Source organism: Watersipora subatra, chromosome 10 (assembly GCF_963576615.1).
Source record: "Watersipora subatra chromosome 10, tzWatSuba1.1, whole genome shotgun sequence".
Taxonomy (NCBI): Eukaryota; Metazoa; Bryozoa; class Gymnolaemata; order Cheilostomatida; family Watersiporidae; genus Watersipora; species Watersipora subatra.
The window spans coordinates 53,283,776-53,301,271 of record NC_088717.1 but is presented as its reverse complement, the minus strand read 5'-3'; the positions used below and the strand labels follow the sequence as shown (position 1 = coordinate 53,301,271).

At 35.3% G+C, this 17,496-nt stretch overlaps 1 protein-coding gene across 3 annotated transcripts in view; it reads right to left on the bottom strand.

Annotated features, from left to right (window-relative positions):
* Positions 1–17,496, bottom strand: part of LOC137405935 (uncharacterized) — a 488,140-nt gene that overhangs the window by 14,839 nt on the left and 455,805 nt on the right. For 2 of the 3 annotated variants that reach the window (XR_010979825.1, XR_010979824.1), the window contains exon 20: positions 9,996–10,228. The exons of the other annotated variant lie outside the window; for it this stretch is intronic. The gene's annotated coding sequence lies outside the window, so the exon portion shown is untranslated. Of the gene's footprint in view, positions 1–9,995; positions 10,229–17,496 lie in introns of those variants that run through there. 3 annotated transcript variants of the gene reach the window in all.

The following is a 17,496-nucleotide window of genomic DNA, read 5'->3' as shown; positions in this document are numbered from 1 at the left end:
GAGCCAGTAATAATTAAATTAGTTCCCACAAGCTAAGCAAAAGTGCACAAACTAAACATAGTCAAAATAGAATAATTAGACAAGCAAATTTAACACTGATGTTGTGTGTGGATTTGGATTAGTTATACATAACATAATTTCTCCACAACCACACATAACAGTATATCCTTTTTATGATGTTTTACTAAAATGGTATCTAAGGCTGAATAAACTTTGTATACTAACCAAGGTCTTTGCTTTTTTAGGGTAGGGTGAAAAAAAGAAACGAAAAGAGAAAGGAGAAGAGAGAGAGAGAGAGAGAGAGAGAGAGAGAGAGAGAGAGAGAGAGAGAGAGAGAGAGAGAGAGAGAGAGAGAGAGATAGGCAGTAGGGAAACAAGTAAAAAAGATGAGTGGGAAAGATGAGAGAAAGAGATGAGAAAGACACATGAGAGAAAGGACTGATAATCGAGTGAGGAATGACTGAAAGAGATGAGAGAGAGACAAAAAAATAAATGAGAGAGATTGAGAGAAAGGAACATGTGAGAGGAGGGAAAGGTGTCTAAAGCCAGGACTAGATTAACTACGCATACTAACCAAAATCTGTTTTCTTGGGGTGGGGTGAGAAGGGAAAGAAAACCAAAGACAATTCACAAATCAACATACATAAAAAGATATCTTTGACTAACTGAGACTTCTTCTGTTCAGAACATTTCTTAGATTAGTTAACAGATTGTTTGTAAAGGTGTCATAAATTATGATTCAATTCGCAGTTGTTTTTTTTCAAGGGTGTTGATTTGAGAATTGCAATTGATTCTCTTTCACTTCTCATACTGCTACCCATCCACCATGAGAAAAAGTCAAAACCTTGGCTAAGCATACCCTGTCTCATGTTTCCCTCTCATGCTTTAAGAGTTGCTGTCGATGTGTCCAAAATTCTTACATGTTCATTTATTATGAATAATATTGTTCTTGTATAGAGCTCTGCAGTGCTGGTGGTCCGCAGAGTAGATAATGGTTCAGAATACAACCAACTGAGTACAACCAAGATTTAGTCAAGCATAGTTTGTTTCTGTTTGAACTCTTTGAGCTAGAAAGACAACTCCGTCGTTAAACTGGAGGCGCTGATTGACAAAAAAATTATGTGTTAAGCCAATGGCTGAGTACCTACTAGCCTAGTCATTAGCCGTTTGATTTCATTCAATGATGTGTCATCGCTGTAGCAAGAATGCTCTATCCTGTACACATGTGTATCCTTTGTGCCTCAGATGAATTGGTTTCTTTTAAAGAAGTGTATGATTGGTACTACAAACAATCCTGTCAGTTTCAGCAGCCTCAGAGCTCACTTTGGATCAAGTGATGCAGAAACTAGATGCTTATTTTCCCTAGAATCACGCAACTATTGACAACATCAAGCGTATTGATGAATGAGGTAAGGCATGGGGCGAAGCCAAAAAAACCGAAGTCAATGGTCCTGGTCGTGCAAAAATTAGGAAGAAAATAGTTACATCTTATTGTGATGGTGATGTTTTGAACACAGTGAATTTTAAAGAAAGAATTTGAAAAAAGGGAAATCAATTGGCATTGTTCTAGGCTATTAGTGCATGCGCGATGGCACAACTCCAACAGGAGTTAGTTCTGATCTTGAATTTATTATTATTACTAAGATCAAGGGTCATTTTACTTTTTGCTATCATCTAAAGTGCTCATTTATGTGTTCTTGGAACTTTTTCAGTTTTAGCACGAGTGGAGCACACAATTTCTCACACTAAATGGTAATAATATTATATACATGCCAGACATAAATACCTACGCAATGTCAGTAGGAAAGTGCCCAGCGGGCATAAAATAGTAGGCTATAGAAGCCATCAAGGAAATAGACATCGCAACTCGCATCTGCTGAGTATGCATGGCTCACTCAATCCGAAGTCAAATACTGGTAGATTATGTCCTACTAAGAAAAATGGAGGCATGGGGATTAGAAGTGTACAGCGGACAGTAAGAGAAAAAGAACAAAATAGAGAGACCTCTACCAGACATATGCCAGACCTGGCAACCTCTACCAGACATAAATGTGGCTGAGCAAAGACAATTTAATGGCCAATACAAAGTAGTTAATGGAAGGAACAAAAGGAGCACTGAGCAATCATCAAAGGACCAAGAACAGCACTCCCTACCAGGCAACTCTAAACACAGATTTATTTCTTTATTCACTGGAAATTATTCTAGACTGTGCAAAGATTCTTAAACACCTTAAAATACCCTGCACTTTCGTCAAAGAGTTTCAAAATGAAGCAAATGATCCCACATCGCTAAGTTGTGGCACCAGAACTGAGCCTTTTTCATGTATGGGTGCAGCCAAGCAGGTATCATGGGAATTTAAACAAGAGACCACACAAGAAGATGAGCTTTAGGTAAACTATGGCGGAGCTGGCAGCGCAAGTGTCTGCATGACCTCCCATGATTTGAGCCCTTCAAATCCTACCAGTGATGAAACTGCTCAGCTCTTGTCTGATCAACTCATTTCTAAAGAACTGACTGTCGCTCTTACAGCCCTTTGATTATAGTGTGTTGTTTCCAGATTTCTATTTTGGGCTATTAATGTAGAAATTATATATCATGGGGTAAGACCTTTTCTATGTTCACAAGGCATGATGATAGTTATTTTAGGTAACTAATGTTTGTATCAGTCAGAATTTCCTTGATCTGCACCTGCGGAGAATTCAACTCTCGTAGTACCAGCTTTTATAAACTAAGGCATTATGAAAATCTACTAAAATCTCCAGCAAGTCTTGAAAAGCGCTGACAGCTTACAGTTAGTCATTGAACAACTGACCTCTACTCCCCTTGTTCCTGCTGAGTTAGATATGAGCATATACGAGTCAATTCAGCATTTTAACCTTAAAGAGATTTCATGGTGTTCAAATGAACTATGAATATCAGCTCACTACATGCAGAAATGCGTTTGAAAATTTTTACATTTCAGAGTAGCAAAGTTTGCTAATAAGGTGACATCTTAACCTAACAAGCACCCAGAAATTTTTTACACAGTGACTGAAGATATTAACATGAGCTGTGGCTAGTTACAATTGCATGCATTTTCTACTTTAATAAAAAGCTTTTCCAATTGTAGATATTATCCATACTCCACATCCATCAGCTCATAAGATGAACCATAACAGTACATACAGTAGTCACTCATTTTCGAGTTCATAAAACGAAAAATAGTGAACTATGATGGTTGCCAATACAATGATGCTTTCACCAATAAAAGGACAGCCATCCATGTACATGTATTTTACTTTTTATATATTTCCTAATTTAATATTTGGTACTCTGTGAAGTACTGAAGCAGCGGAAGGTGAATCGCGAAGTGGAGAAGGATTACTGGATGCATATTCATTTGTAGAGTATTATGTCAAGGTCAGTCATTCGATTAGCTCTCAGTCTGCAATCAAACAGGTGAATATTTCAATATAACACAACAACATCAACAAGCAACATAATCTCAAAACTAAATGACATCCATGAACTTTTCCATTACCTCGCTTGTTCCAAGGAACAATATTTAGACTGCTACTTGTGTACAGATGTACGTGGTACAGATGTATCACATGTTTTTAAACCTAGTGGCTCCCAATAATTTTCGATAAAACCAGTTTAGCTAGACTAGAAATAAGTGCTTAGTTGTTAAACAATGCAAATAGGAGCATAGGGAACCATAGATGCAAGTATGGAAATGATGAGACAACTCCATAAAGCAGCCATATAAAATATTCGGTCTAACGATGCTCACCAAATCATCAGTTGTAATAATTATATAGGAAATTGCCATAGCGATCAAACGAAGGCCTCGGCTGCTTTTCAATTTCAACCTGCCCGTGTAAAAGAAGAGACTTAAAAACAAGGCAGTCAGATGTACAATACGATATCATCAAGGTCCAGGGGAGCTAATCAGCAAAACAAGAATTTTGGGTAATACTATACGCAAGCAACTATAAAATTTACATGAATAATTTGATTATTGTGTGATAATTTAATGCGTCGAATTATAATTGCAAATTAAAAAAACAATCTTTTTAAATGATCAATTTTAAACCCGTGCCATGTTTGGCTACACCTGTAAAAAAGCTGATGTCAAACAATTGTGCAACCTTATGAAGCGCAAATCCTTAAGAAAGAGATTTAGTAGAATAATATGGTATTAACATGGAAATAAACCACAAAGCAAATTTTGTGAAGCAATAACAAGGGCTGAAATGAACACAAGAGTAGTAAAGCTGTCTTTCGCCACCTCATAAGTTAATGCGACTAAACTAAAATATTTCCTAGCACCTTATCGTTAAGGTTCGTATACAGCTAGTAATAACAATGACTAGCGGAGAAACATGAATGTTTCACAGTTGTGTATTCTTAGTTTAGTTAAAGGCTGAGTATGCACAGCTAGTAATTAGTACAATACTGACTATATACAACTAACCATTTCTAATTGGTCTAAGCAGAAAGGGTATTCTCTATACAATCAAATGTCTGTCACAAGTATTATAAAGTCTCTTATGTATAACACTTTTGGTAATTACTTTGTAATTTAACTTACAAAGTAATAGTTAAATTAGGTCTGTTATGCTACAATTACAACAAAAAGGATTTGGTAATGATACAATTGATATGACCTGAGAAAACGAAATGAAAATCCTGAATATGTTGAAATAATAAGAACAATTCTTGCATAGAAGTGTGTGTGTGTGTGGTGTGTGTGGTGTGTGTGGTGTGTGTGAGGTGTGTGTGTGTCTGGTGTGTGTCTGGTGTGCGTGTGTGGTGTGCATGTGTGGTATGTGTGTGTGCGTGTGCGCGCGTGTGTGTATATACTACGTATATATAAAAAGGATACTGTTCTACCAGAAGTTATCCATCAAAACCTTGAATACGGTGATACTGGTACCTCTCGACATTGGTACAAATGTAAAAATGGGATATCAAACTGTTTTTGTCTGACCGAACAGTGAGAGAACGTAAAGGCCATCCCTACTATTGATAATACAATTGTCTCGAGAGGAATGGCATAGGTCAAAATTATTGACCTCCAATGCGATTTAGCAACTGACCCTTACGAAAAGCCGGAAATAGAAGCTCGCAAAACTGCAAAAAAGGATCTTGTATCATAGAGTTAGTAGAATACATAGAGTTGTAAACAATACGCCATGTAGAGTGTGCATACGCTATACAGTATATAATAATATTGTCAATCAATATGCCTTGTGTAGCTCAGTGGTGGAGTTGGTTATTAAAGAACTTGCATACGCAATCTACATGCGTTCAAATTCATCAGGATGTGGAGTTTTAATTCCAAGATTTTAATGGCTATAGCTGGACATACTGAAGGACCGACAGAGGACAGACAGACAAAAAATTTTGAGAAATACATAATTAGATAGATGCAGACTGCGCAAGGATTCTTACATAACTTAAAATACTTTGAATACATTTAAAATAACTTTCTCTGCTAAAATGATGGTCATTACATGTAGATAGGATATTGCTAAAGCAGCTATTAAAGATATTTTCTAAATAATTGTTATTTTGATATCATTTGCTGTGATTTCATATCTATTACAGATACAATGATATAGTTTGAATTTAAATTTTTCAAGGATTATGTCGAAAGAAAGTAAATATTTGCCCTCAAATGTTAGTCAGGTTTTTAAAAGCTAAATCTGTAATATTTTAGTAGGATGAGCCATAGAGTTATCTCCCCCTAGAGTGATAACTACCCGAGAGTTTCCGGTGCCATCAAGGAGCGTTTAGACCACGCCCATTTTTTGTGCTAGTCACCCGTAGTGATTGGCAGAACAATAACATCAGCCATGAGAATGATCATGAATTTGCACAGTTAAGATAGTAATTATTGCTCATATTAAAGAGATGATGATTATAGTTTATTACTCCAATATATGCTTATCATTTAAAGCCATTCAATACTTACATAACTTGCAAAGACATGAATAGACAGTGTTAAGTAAGTGGGTTAATGCAATCAGTTACTCATAGATAAGATAGATGGTCATACTGGGGTTGTATTACATTAGTTTGATGGAAAGCTAATTGACTGCTATTAACCATGAGCTGTACTACCCGGCGTTGCCCGAGTAATAAAGAAGTCTTTGGACAGAAAATTTATTTTTACATATTATAACATACTGTATACAACATTTACCATTCTAACTTTTAAACTCTATTCCCTGGTTGCAAATTGGAACTGTAAATGTTAGGCAACTCGTTATGAACACTTGGGAGTTTGGGGGGTGGTGGCGGCCCCCAATGGGGTTCAGGGCAGCGCCCCGAAGCTCTAGACCTTTTAAGCATCAACAACCCTCAAAGTATGCATAAAGGCAATCAATTGTAAGTATCAAAATCTATATAAGTATATTGTTTATGGTTCATAGTAGGCAAAACATCTTTTTTATTCAACGACCAATATAAAACTCATGACACTACAGATTTCTGTAAGGGACATTGACAGAACAAGAGCTATTACCAGACCTGCCAACCCAAGAGTGGGGCAATGCGTGAGATTTGGTTTTGGGGTAGTTGATGTATCAATGATGCTATATATAAAGTTGTGGAAATTGGGGCAAAAATCTCACGCATTTCTCACGCATTTTCATTTTTTCTTTGGGGTGATTGCGTGAGTCTCACGCCCAATGCGTGAGAGTTGGCAGGTATGGCTATTACTTATTTATTGCAATAGCTCTAGTTCTGTCAATGTGTCGATGACACAAATATTTCATAACTGATTCTGTATCTCTTTCAATATCTTTATATATGTAAAATATTAGAAGATTATTTAGCCGAGCCTGCTCCATGGTGCTCCTCGTCGATGTTTTGATTCGCTTCAATGCAGAAAAGGATCTCTCACTCACTACATTACTGGCAGTCAAAACCAATACTAGATTAGTGAGCCTGGAAATTAGGGAAAATGCAAATTTGGGGTCTTCACACCCTTTCACCCCAATTAAAAGCAATAAAGTTCAGTTTATAAGTCTTAACAAAGTCTTACAAGATCACTCATTTGGCGAAATCACCACGGAGACATTAGTAGTAGAATGCTAGTAGCTAATAGATTAGTTATTGGAATTTCCAACCGGTCTTGGAATTTCCAACTTGGAAATCCCAAGTGAATGAGCTTAGAACGTAATTCTTAGTACATAGCCGCCGACAATCACTAAAAAGTTGGGGCGGCTCAGCCGCCCAGCCGTTCCAGAGAAGACGGGCCTGTTCTTTAGTACTGCTATTTCTTCTACGTTTGCTTTGCTTATTCTATGACTGTGATCATCACATTAACAGTATGCCAAATGGTAGTTTTTGTGCAGCCTTTGGCTGCTCCAATTCTAGTAGCAAGACACCAGACAAAAAATTCCATGGGTGAGTCGTTGTAGTTTAGTTTTGTCAAGTTACTCATTCATTTTTTCCGGTATATTTTATATTCACACAATAATATCATCAGTAGTTGAAATTAAAAAGGCTTGATTTAGCTGTCTCAACAACTGAAATGAATGATCAGAGGTGTACCTAGAGAGATGATTGATTTGAATCATGTCCCTTGTTCTATCAATCATTGTTATGGTGTAGTAGGTATGCAAGCAAGTCAGTTACTTGTTTGATTCTGAACCCTCACTACCCTTTGTCTGTGTCCTTCCACTACCAGCCACTGGAGTTGATTACTGTTAGTTTGTGTTATCTATGACCTAATGCGACTGACCCTCCTTTATTTGTCACTCATTCACTATTCAGTTCATTTTTTATAACGTATACAGTTTCCCGCTGAAGAATGAGAAGATGGCAAATAGATGGGTTCTTGCAACCAAGAGAGTAAATTTAAATCTTACTCCGTCAACCAAACTGTGCTCAGATCATTTCACAGATGCTGACTACACAGGTCCTCCAAAACAATCAAGATTGTTTCCAACTGCTGTTCCTACTATCTTCAACTGCCCAGAACACATGCAGGTTAGTTTGTTACGAACAGCGTTATCATCCAAAATAGACTGTGCATGTAAAGCTCCTTGATTCTTTATAAATGCTTTTATGTATGCACTCGGTTTGGCTTAGATCTTTGGTATTCTTGTAGTGTATCCATACCAGGTGGAGACCCATGAATTATCACGGAATTATTAACATAATTTTCAATATTGATTGCCCAAGACGCAAACTACATAGTATTAGTTTAATACAATGTTTATGTCCTTAGCCGAAGAAATCTCAACCAAGGAAGAAAAGACCACTCTCGAGCTCTGGTGATGAGACAGTAGAAGACTCCGCAACAGCTAGCTTTATTGACCCATCTCCCTCTATAGCATCAGAACATGACTACTTTGCTGATAAAGGTTTGCAAAATCACTATTGCAGTAGTCATCATACCATGACCAATTAGACGCATGACAAAAGTATTCATTTATGTTACTTGTCGGAGTCATCCTGCCCAACAAATATTAGTTGGAAGAAGTATAATCCATCATCATGAAAGTTACGTGGCAGTAAATCTATTTTGTATAAAGGTTATTATTATTAATATGCGAGTCTGTTTGGATAAAACTGACTGTGATTTCAGATGAATCTCTGACTGATAACGACTGATAATTTATAAACACCAGTAATATATATATATATATATACATGTATATGTATTGGGATGCAGTATCTGAGTATCTATCTACTGATTTCATTAACTCACTTAACACTGTCTATTCAGTGTCTTTGCAAGTTATGTAAGTATTGAATTGCTTTAAATGATAAGCATATATTAGAGTAATAAACTATAATCATCATCTCTTTAATATGAGCAATAATTACTATCTTAACTGTGCAAATTCATGATCATTCTCACGGCTGATGTTATTGTTCTTGTCAATCACTACGAGCGACTAGCACAAAAAATGGGCGTGGCCTAAACGCTCCTTGATGGCACCGGAAACGCTCGTGTTGTTGAATGCGCAGTTATCACTCTAGGGGGAGATAACTCTATGGGATGAGCAAAAATGCTCAAATACCTCTGAGATCATCACCTCATTCTGCGCTTTCACCAGAGTTTTTTTTACTAAGAGTTTCAAAATGAAGCGAGTGATCCCACATTGCTAACCTGTGGTGCAAGAACTGAGCCTTTTTCATGCATGGGTACAGCCCAGCAGGTATCACAGGAACTGACAAAAAGACCGCACAGGAAGACGAGCTCTACATAAACTACAGCGGTTCATATGGCCCAAGTGTCTGCATGACCTCCCATGATTTGAGCCCTCCAAATCCTACCAGTGATGAAACTGCTCAGCTCTTGTCTGATCAACTCATTTCTAAAGAACCCACTGTCACTCCTACAGTCCTTTGATGATAGTGTGTTGTTTCCAGATTTCTATTCTCGAGTTATTAATGTTGAAATTATACATCATGGGTTAAGACCTTTTCTATGTTCACAAGGCATGGTGATAGTTATTTTAGGTAACTAATGTTTGTATCAGTAAGAATTTCCTTGATCTGCACCTGCAGAGAATTCAACTCTCGTAGTTACCAGCTTTTATAAACTAAGGTATTATGAAAATCTACTAAAATCTCCAGCAAGTCTTGAAAAGCACTGACAGCTTAAAGTTAGTCATTGAACCATTGATCTCTACTCCCCTCGTTTGTTCCTGCTGAATTAGATAAGAGTGCATACGACCCAATTCAGCATTTCAACCCTAAAGAAATTTCATGGTGTTCGTATGAACTATGAATATCAGCTCACTACAGGTAGAATTGTGTTAGAAAATTTCTACATTTCAGAGTAGCAAAGTTTGCTAATAAGGTGACATCTTAACCTCACAAGCACCTGGATATTTTCTACAGATTGGCTGAAGATATTAACATGAGCTGCGATTAGTTATGATTGCATACATTTTTTACTTTAACAAAAGGCTTTTCCAAGTGTTGATAATAAGCATTTATTTATATTGTAATGATTAACCAGAAATGTTTAAAACAAGGTCTGAAAGAATCATGAATATGTAAACAAATGCAGTTGAGCCAAACGTTCATCAAAGATTAGATCATAAGATGAACGATAAGAACAGTACCTACAGTAGTTACTCATTTTCAAGTTCATAAAACGAAAAATAGTGAACTATGAATGTTGCCAGTACAATGATGCTTTCACCAATAAAAGGACAGCCATCCGTGTACACGTATTTTACTTTTTATATATTTCCTTATTTAATATTTTGTATCCTGTGAAGTACTGAAGTCGTGGAAGGTGAATCGCAAAGCGGAGAAGGATTACTGGATGCATATTCACTTGTAGAGTATTATGTCAAGGTCAGTCATTCGATTAGCTCTCAGTCTGCAATCAAACAGGTGAATATTTCAATATAACACAGAACAACATCAACAAGCAACATAATCTCAAAACTAAATGACATCCATGAACTTTTCCATCACCTTGATTGTTCCAAGGAACAATATTTAGACAACTACTTGTGTACAGGTGTACGGGGTACATATGTATCACATGTTTTTAAACCTTGTGGTTCACAGCAGTTTTCGGTAAAACCAATTTAGTTAGACTACAAATAAGTGCTTAGTTGTTAAACAATACGAATAGGAGCATAGGGAACCATAGATGCAAGTATGGAAATGATGAGACAACTCCATAAAGAAGCCATTTAAAATATTTGGTGTAATGAGACTCACCAAATCATCAGTTGTAATATGGGAGATTGTCACTGAGATCAAACAAAGGCTCCAACTGCTCTTCAACCTGCACGTGAAAAGGAAAAGACTTGGAAACACGACATTCAGGTATACAATATGATAACAACAAGTCATGGGGAGCTAATCAGCAAAACAAGAATTTTGGGTAATAATACACACAAGCAATTATAAAACTTACATAAATGATTTGATTATTGTGGATTAATTTAATGGGTTGAAGTATAATTGTAAGTTAAAACACCAATACCTTTTGAAAAAATAATTTTTCAACCCTTGCCATGTTTGGTTACACCTGTAAAAAGGCTAATGTCAAACAATTGTGCAACCTTATGAAGCGCAAAGCCTTGAGAAATAGATTTAGTGGAATAATAGGGTATTAACATGGAAATAAATTGCAGAGCAAATTTTGCGAAGCAACAACAAAAAAGGCTGAAATGAACATGAGAGTAGTAGAGCTGTCTAACATCATCATGTAATTTAGTGCGAATAAAACCTTTTTTAAATATCATAATTAGTATTTTGTTTAGTAGAATAATACAGTATTAACCTGGAAATAAACCACAAGCAAATTTTGCGAAGCAACAACAAGGGCTGAAATGAACACAAGAGTAGTAAAGCTGTCTTTCACCACCTCATAAGTTAGTGCGACTAAAACCTTTTATCAAATATCGAGATTAGTATTTTGTTTAGAAGATTATCTCCTATTCTGAATTCATATTTCTGCTCTCCGTAGTGTTATAAAGACAACAATCATTCCAACTCACAATATATATATACTATTATAAATAATAATACCGCTAGTTTAATTTATTATCAAATAAATAATTAGTAAATTTAGTTTAATATAACAATAAAGCCACTAAATATTTCCTAGCACCTTATCATTAAGGTTCGCATACAGCTAGTAATAACAATGACTAGTGAGATGCATGAATGTTTCACGGTTGTATTCTTAATTTAGTTAGAGGCTGAGTATATTCATCTAGTAATCAATAGGATGCTGACCATATAAAACTAACCATTTCTAATTGGTCTAAGCAGAAAGAGTATTCTCTATACAATCAAATGTCTGTCACTAGTATTATATAGTCTCTTATGTATAACACAGCATCTATTCAGATTGTCTCTTATACAACTGTTTTACCTGAACTCCAGGTTGAAAGTAGTCAGGTTCTTCATTACAATCAAGTTCCTCTGATGGAAACTGCATATTTGCCATCTAAAAATAGAATGGAAAGGAATAGAACCGATGATCATAAATTAGAGTCTAAATATAGCTAAGCGCCACTTTCAATTTTAAACCAATAAAACACTACATCATATGCATAGTATTTGATGGTGAAGTATTCTTAATGATTGCTGTATATTCCACTTACTAATATGTTACTAATAATATAATAGAAAAAGATGGTGAAACTGTATGAACGGTCAATTGCTAATAAGTGTTATAAGTAAATTACATTTTAAACTAGCATGGTTTAAATTATTTTTACAATAATACATGTTCTCTTTAGGCTTCAGCAGCCTCTTCAATCTCACTTAAAAATCTTCTTCTGAAAAGGTTCTTCAAGTTCTTGGAATGTACAATAAAACTCTTGCTGGAACTTTACAAAATATACTGGAAAGGTTGTGTATAAAAGCAAGTTGGATAAAAAATTGTCTGAAAGTTGCAATAACGATTTGTAATTATAAAACAAAATGCGATAATTTATGATTCATAACAACATAACCACTAGGTAATTATATGTAACAATAACAATTCGTAATTATAAAACAAAATGAAATAATTCATGGATCACAACAACATAACCACTAGGTAATTACATGTAGCAATCACAAATTACAAATACACCTAAAATAAAAATGATCTGAGCCCAAACGCCACAAGAGACACTACAGTAGTAATCCTTCACACATGCTGGATAATCCTTCACACATGCTGGATAATCCTCCACACATGCTGGATAATCCTTCACGCATGCTGGATAATCCTTCACACATGCTGGATAATCCTTCACGCATGCTGGATAATGCTTCACACATCCCGTACACTAAAGAAACACTCACAAAGCTGCAAACTTTAGTGTTAAATTGAGGTGATACTGAAAGTGTCAGTGACTTGGTTATCTAGAGTAATCATGCACACACAATAAAAAGATAAATACAATTCCATACATTACCAATGCATGGAATTTAATACACAACAACTTGAAGCTGACAAAGTTTTACTACTATCAACAACAAAGATGACAGATACACAGAGGCACCAGTTTCTTTCAGCTCATCCTAGAACATTACAAATGAATAACCGATTGACATAGATGTACTATATACTTCTAGGATCTCTTCCAAATCCTGATCAGCAATGGGCTCTGGGCTGCTGCAGGGCATCGTCCAAACATTGGGCTGACCATCAAGCTATAAAACACAAACAAACGATATTAGACTAAAAAAATCACTGTGAGCCAACAATATGAGTTTACACAAAAATGTATTCAATCATACAAGTTATAAATATAGATGTAGGTGATGACAGTAAAAAATTACAATTACATGATGGAATTGTATTATGGATGGGACAATTGGCTACTGAGATGAAAATTGTGACTGAAATATCTTACATGTGATGGTGAATGATAAAACTATATATACTTTAAACTATTATTAAAACTATTAAACTTCATAAACTATCAAACTAAACTTGAGTCGGTGTGAAAAGCTCACAAGTTTTAACAGTGAACTTTACAAATTGATAACCTGTTTATACTTATTGTACACTGAGGTCTGCAATTATTCATTCTAAAAATTACCAAACAACATTTACTAATTAACCAGCTATTAAACTGCAAAAAATTTTCAGGGTTACACGATAATTGTGTAGGAATTAGACATTTTTAAGGTAAGGTGCCTGACTATGGAACATTTCACCTTTGTATTGCTCTAGTTGAATAGAGGGCAGACACACAACTAAAGGATGTGATAAATAATCTGATAGCTCAAAGCATGTACATTTGTAAAACTCTAAAAAACACAGCTATTTAGACCATCAAATAATCTGAGCAAGAAATATTACTAACCATTGGAGTGTTAGGCAGGGCATTTCCTGAAGGAGAACCGTAGTAATTCTCTACTCCCGAACTGGATCCATGTACGGTGGGCTCTGTAGTAGTCCCTGAATGAAACCAAAAAGTTGCTTGTTCAACGTACAATTTCCTTTGCTAAAACATGCATGAGGAATAAAACGTGCACAAGAAATAACACAGACGTATGCTAAAATAGCTGCCAGCTATTAAACTTGAGTCACTCTACAGCTGCATGGCTGAATCTCAACTTCATTCAACTAGGATTCAAAATGGCTGAAAATCTGAAAGTCATATATGAAAATATTTTCATGTAATATTCTTGTAATATTTAAAATAGAATAATTAAAGATTTATTTTATATTCCACAACATGAGCTAACCAGTGATCTGCAAAAGATGTTTAAAAGATGTACAGCTGAATTCTCATCAAGGTATTATTTTACATGATGTTATTTGTACTTCTCAACTCTGTTGATTACTGACTGTATCAATTCTGGTAGATTTACAATAATCCAATTACTAATAATGATTATTGATTACTGATTATCTGACACAAGTTGTTCAATTATTGATCAATCGCACAAGATTTTTGGAACACAAAAAATTGGAGTGTTGAGTAAGCAGATGATTAGTAATTTTAGCCTAGAGATGCAGTTTAAATATTTTTGAGGTGCATCATTACCTAACATCATTATCTTATGACCAAACACGAACGAAGCGAGTGTTTGGGAGCTTTATGATAAATGCATATGTGCACACAACTCCCAAAAATTATCCATCAACGGCCGTACCCAAACCCTTGTACCGAAATCCCATCAAAAAATTTAACCATCTTTGTGTCGAGTCGTTTAAGTATAATAATGATACAAAACACATATAAACCTATTTAAATATGTTACCAAGTCTTTGAAAAGTGTCGACAATATCCTAAAACTTACCCATTTGATCGGACTATACATAACTAGAATGATTAATTTGGCCTAAAATCGCCATTAAAACTTGACAAGCCTTTTTAATCAAAATTAAGACCGGCCAACAAAACACCCATGAAGCCGTGCAACAGATAGTAGAACCATAAAGCCGTGTGCATTTCACAAGAAAAACGTGCGCATTTCACCAGTCTATGGGATTGTCTAATTGCCGAAGGTTTCTGTAATAAACGTAGACCGTTTGAGATGTAGACCAATTTACAGGTACGAAATTGCTGTACACAATTTATCAGCCTATGTTTTTTTGTCCAATTACTGAAGGTTTCATTAAATTATTCAGAACCTTAGCCAAAATTCTTTACATCTTATGTACAAGCTAGGGCCTAACTACAATGCCCATTTATGACAAGAACATTTTTTTATTTTGCTCCAGTTTGCAGGAAACTTCCAGACACACGTGAATGCTAATGCTTGCTTTTTGTTACAGATCACTGTCAAAACCATTCTACATTCAACACAACCAACTTTCAAACTGTGTATATTACACAGCAGTTTGCCATTTTACTTCTAATACTGTATTTTTCCTATTGCAGGGGAGAGATATAAACATACAGCCAATTATATTTAACACGCCTTCAGATAGCTCGAACACATGGTTAACTCGAACGGTTTTGCTTGGTTCGTTCCAACAAAATGATAAATTGCTTCAGATAACTCGACCTCAACTTTATTAACTCGAACACTTTTTTGCCAAACGGCTATCAAAACGGTTGTTATCGCTTTAAAATATTACTTTATTCCAAGTGATAGAGATAGACCTCAATTTTTAGTAGTTCGTAAGCTTCGTTATTACCATCATCGGTAAAATATTTTTGTCAACGACTTTTCTAAAGGTTTGGTGAAATTTGATTTTTACCAAACATCCGCTTAGCGATAGTCTTTCGAAGGCAAGGAAAAGCGAGGTAACCTTCGCATAAACTTCAAGAAAAATTGGCAAAATTTATCTTGGTTAAAACGCTCAAAAGAAAAAAATGTATTTTCTTCTGAGCATTTCAACAGCGATCAAGTTTTGCCAATTTTAATTTGAAAACGTCCTGGCAGTCACATCACATAAAACAACAAACAAATCTCAAGTGATAAAAAATTCTCTATACTTTCTGATAAAAAATTTTAAACTTTACATTAGAAGCATTTAATTTGAAACAAGCCATTCATGCTTTTCATTTATATTATAGTTTGTATATGTACATGTATCTACTGATAAATACATGGACCAATGACAGTGCTCTGATAACTTGAACACTCTGATAACTCAAACACTTTCACTCAGTCCCATGAAGTTTCAGTTATCAATGTTTGGCTGTATAATCTTTTCCTTTCGCTATTGCTGCTCGTTGTACATAATAACACCCAGTACATTGCAGCTACCATTGCAGCTACCATCGCAGCTACCATCGCAGCTACCATCGCAGCTACCATCGCAGCTACCATTGCAGTTCTCCTATTGCACTGCAGTGCCATTTGACTGCTGAGATTGCATTTCTCAACCAGCAGGACTCTTTCCTTTTTCCATTATCACTTTGGTCGTGGGCTGTATGACAGGGGAATTTCTAGCAAATAAAAATGTTACTTTCTAAATCATTTTAGCTTCGTCTCTGCAGTTGTCCCACATCCCCTAACATGTTATTTTGTCGACCAATCATTTACGAATATGCTTACATGTATTTTCACGAGAGTGTCAAGATTTCCGAAAAATCACCATACAAGTTGATAATGCAAATTTGCAATAGAGAATCAAATCACGATATATCGAGAATTATCTATTTATAGGTGATTCTCGATATATCGCAATATTGCTATTATCTAAAAAACTGTTAAATTTTAGTTAACTAAAAATCCCACTGTCGTACAGCCCATGACCAAAGTGATATTGGAAAAAAGAAAGGGTACTGATGGTTGAGAAATGCAATATTAGCAGTCAAATGGCACTGCAGTGCAATAGGATAACTGCAACGGTAGCTGTAATGTACTGGGTGTGGCTGTTATTATATACAACAAACAGCAATAATGAAAGGAAAAGATTATATGTTTATATCTCTCCCCTGCAATAGGAGAAATGCAATATTGGCCAATATTAGAAGTAAAATGCGCTGATATTATTAGATTAACAAATATTATTAAAATAGTAATAATAGAAAACCAATGCATAATTGTGTTTACATTTCAAAACGTCATAGCTAACAATATCAAGAAGTTTTGATATTTATATAGATTTTTAGAAAATCTATTTAACAAAACTATTTAGAAAAAATAATAACAGTAACATATTGCCCATCATCGATGTTGTTAGTGTGACTAGTTTCTAGTCATCCAAACTTATAATTAAATATTGCAATAATCTCATAAGAATCGTTAGAAAAAAATATCATCGTCATTTCCTTTACTTACACTGCGTTGGACATCAGTTAGAATACCAAAGTACTCAAGAGTCTAAAATGTCAGTTACTTTAAAATCGGCAAAAATGAAACGATTTCAGTAGTCCTACGTTAATTACAGAAACCTTCGGCAATTCGACAATGCTATAGACTGTTGAAATGTGCACGTTATTTTTTCGTGAAATGCGCACGACTTAATGGTTCTATTCTCTGTCGCTCGGCATTTTAATTGCCGGTCTTAATTTTGATAAAAGTAAGGCTTAGCAAGTTTTAATAACGATTTTCGGCCAAATTAATCTGTCTATTTGTGTATAATCTGTTCAGATGGGTAAGTTTTA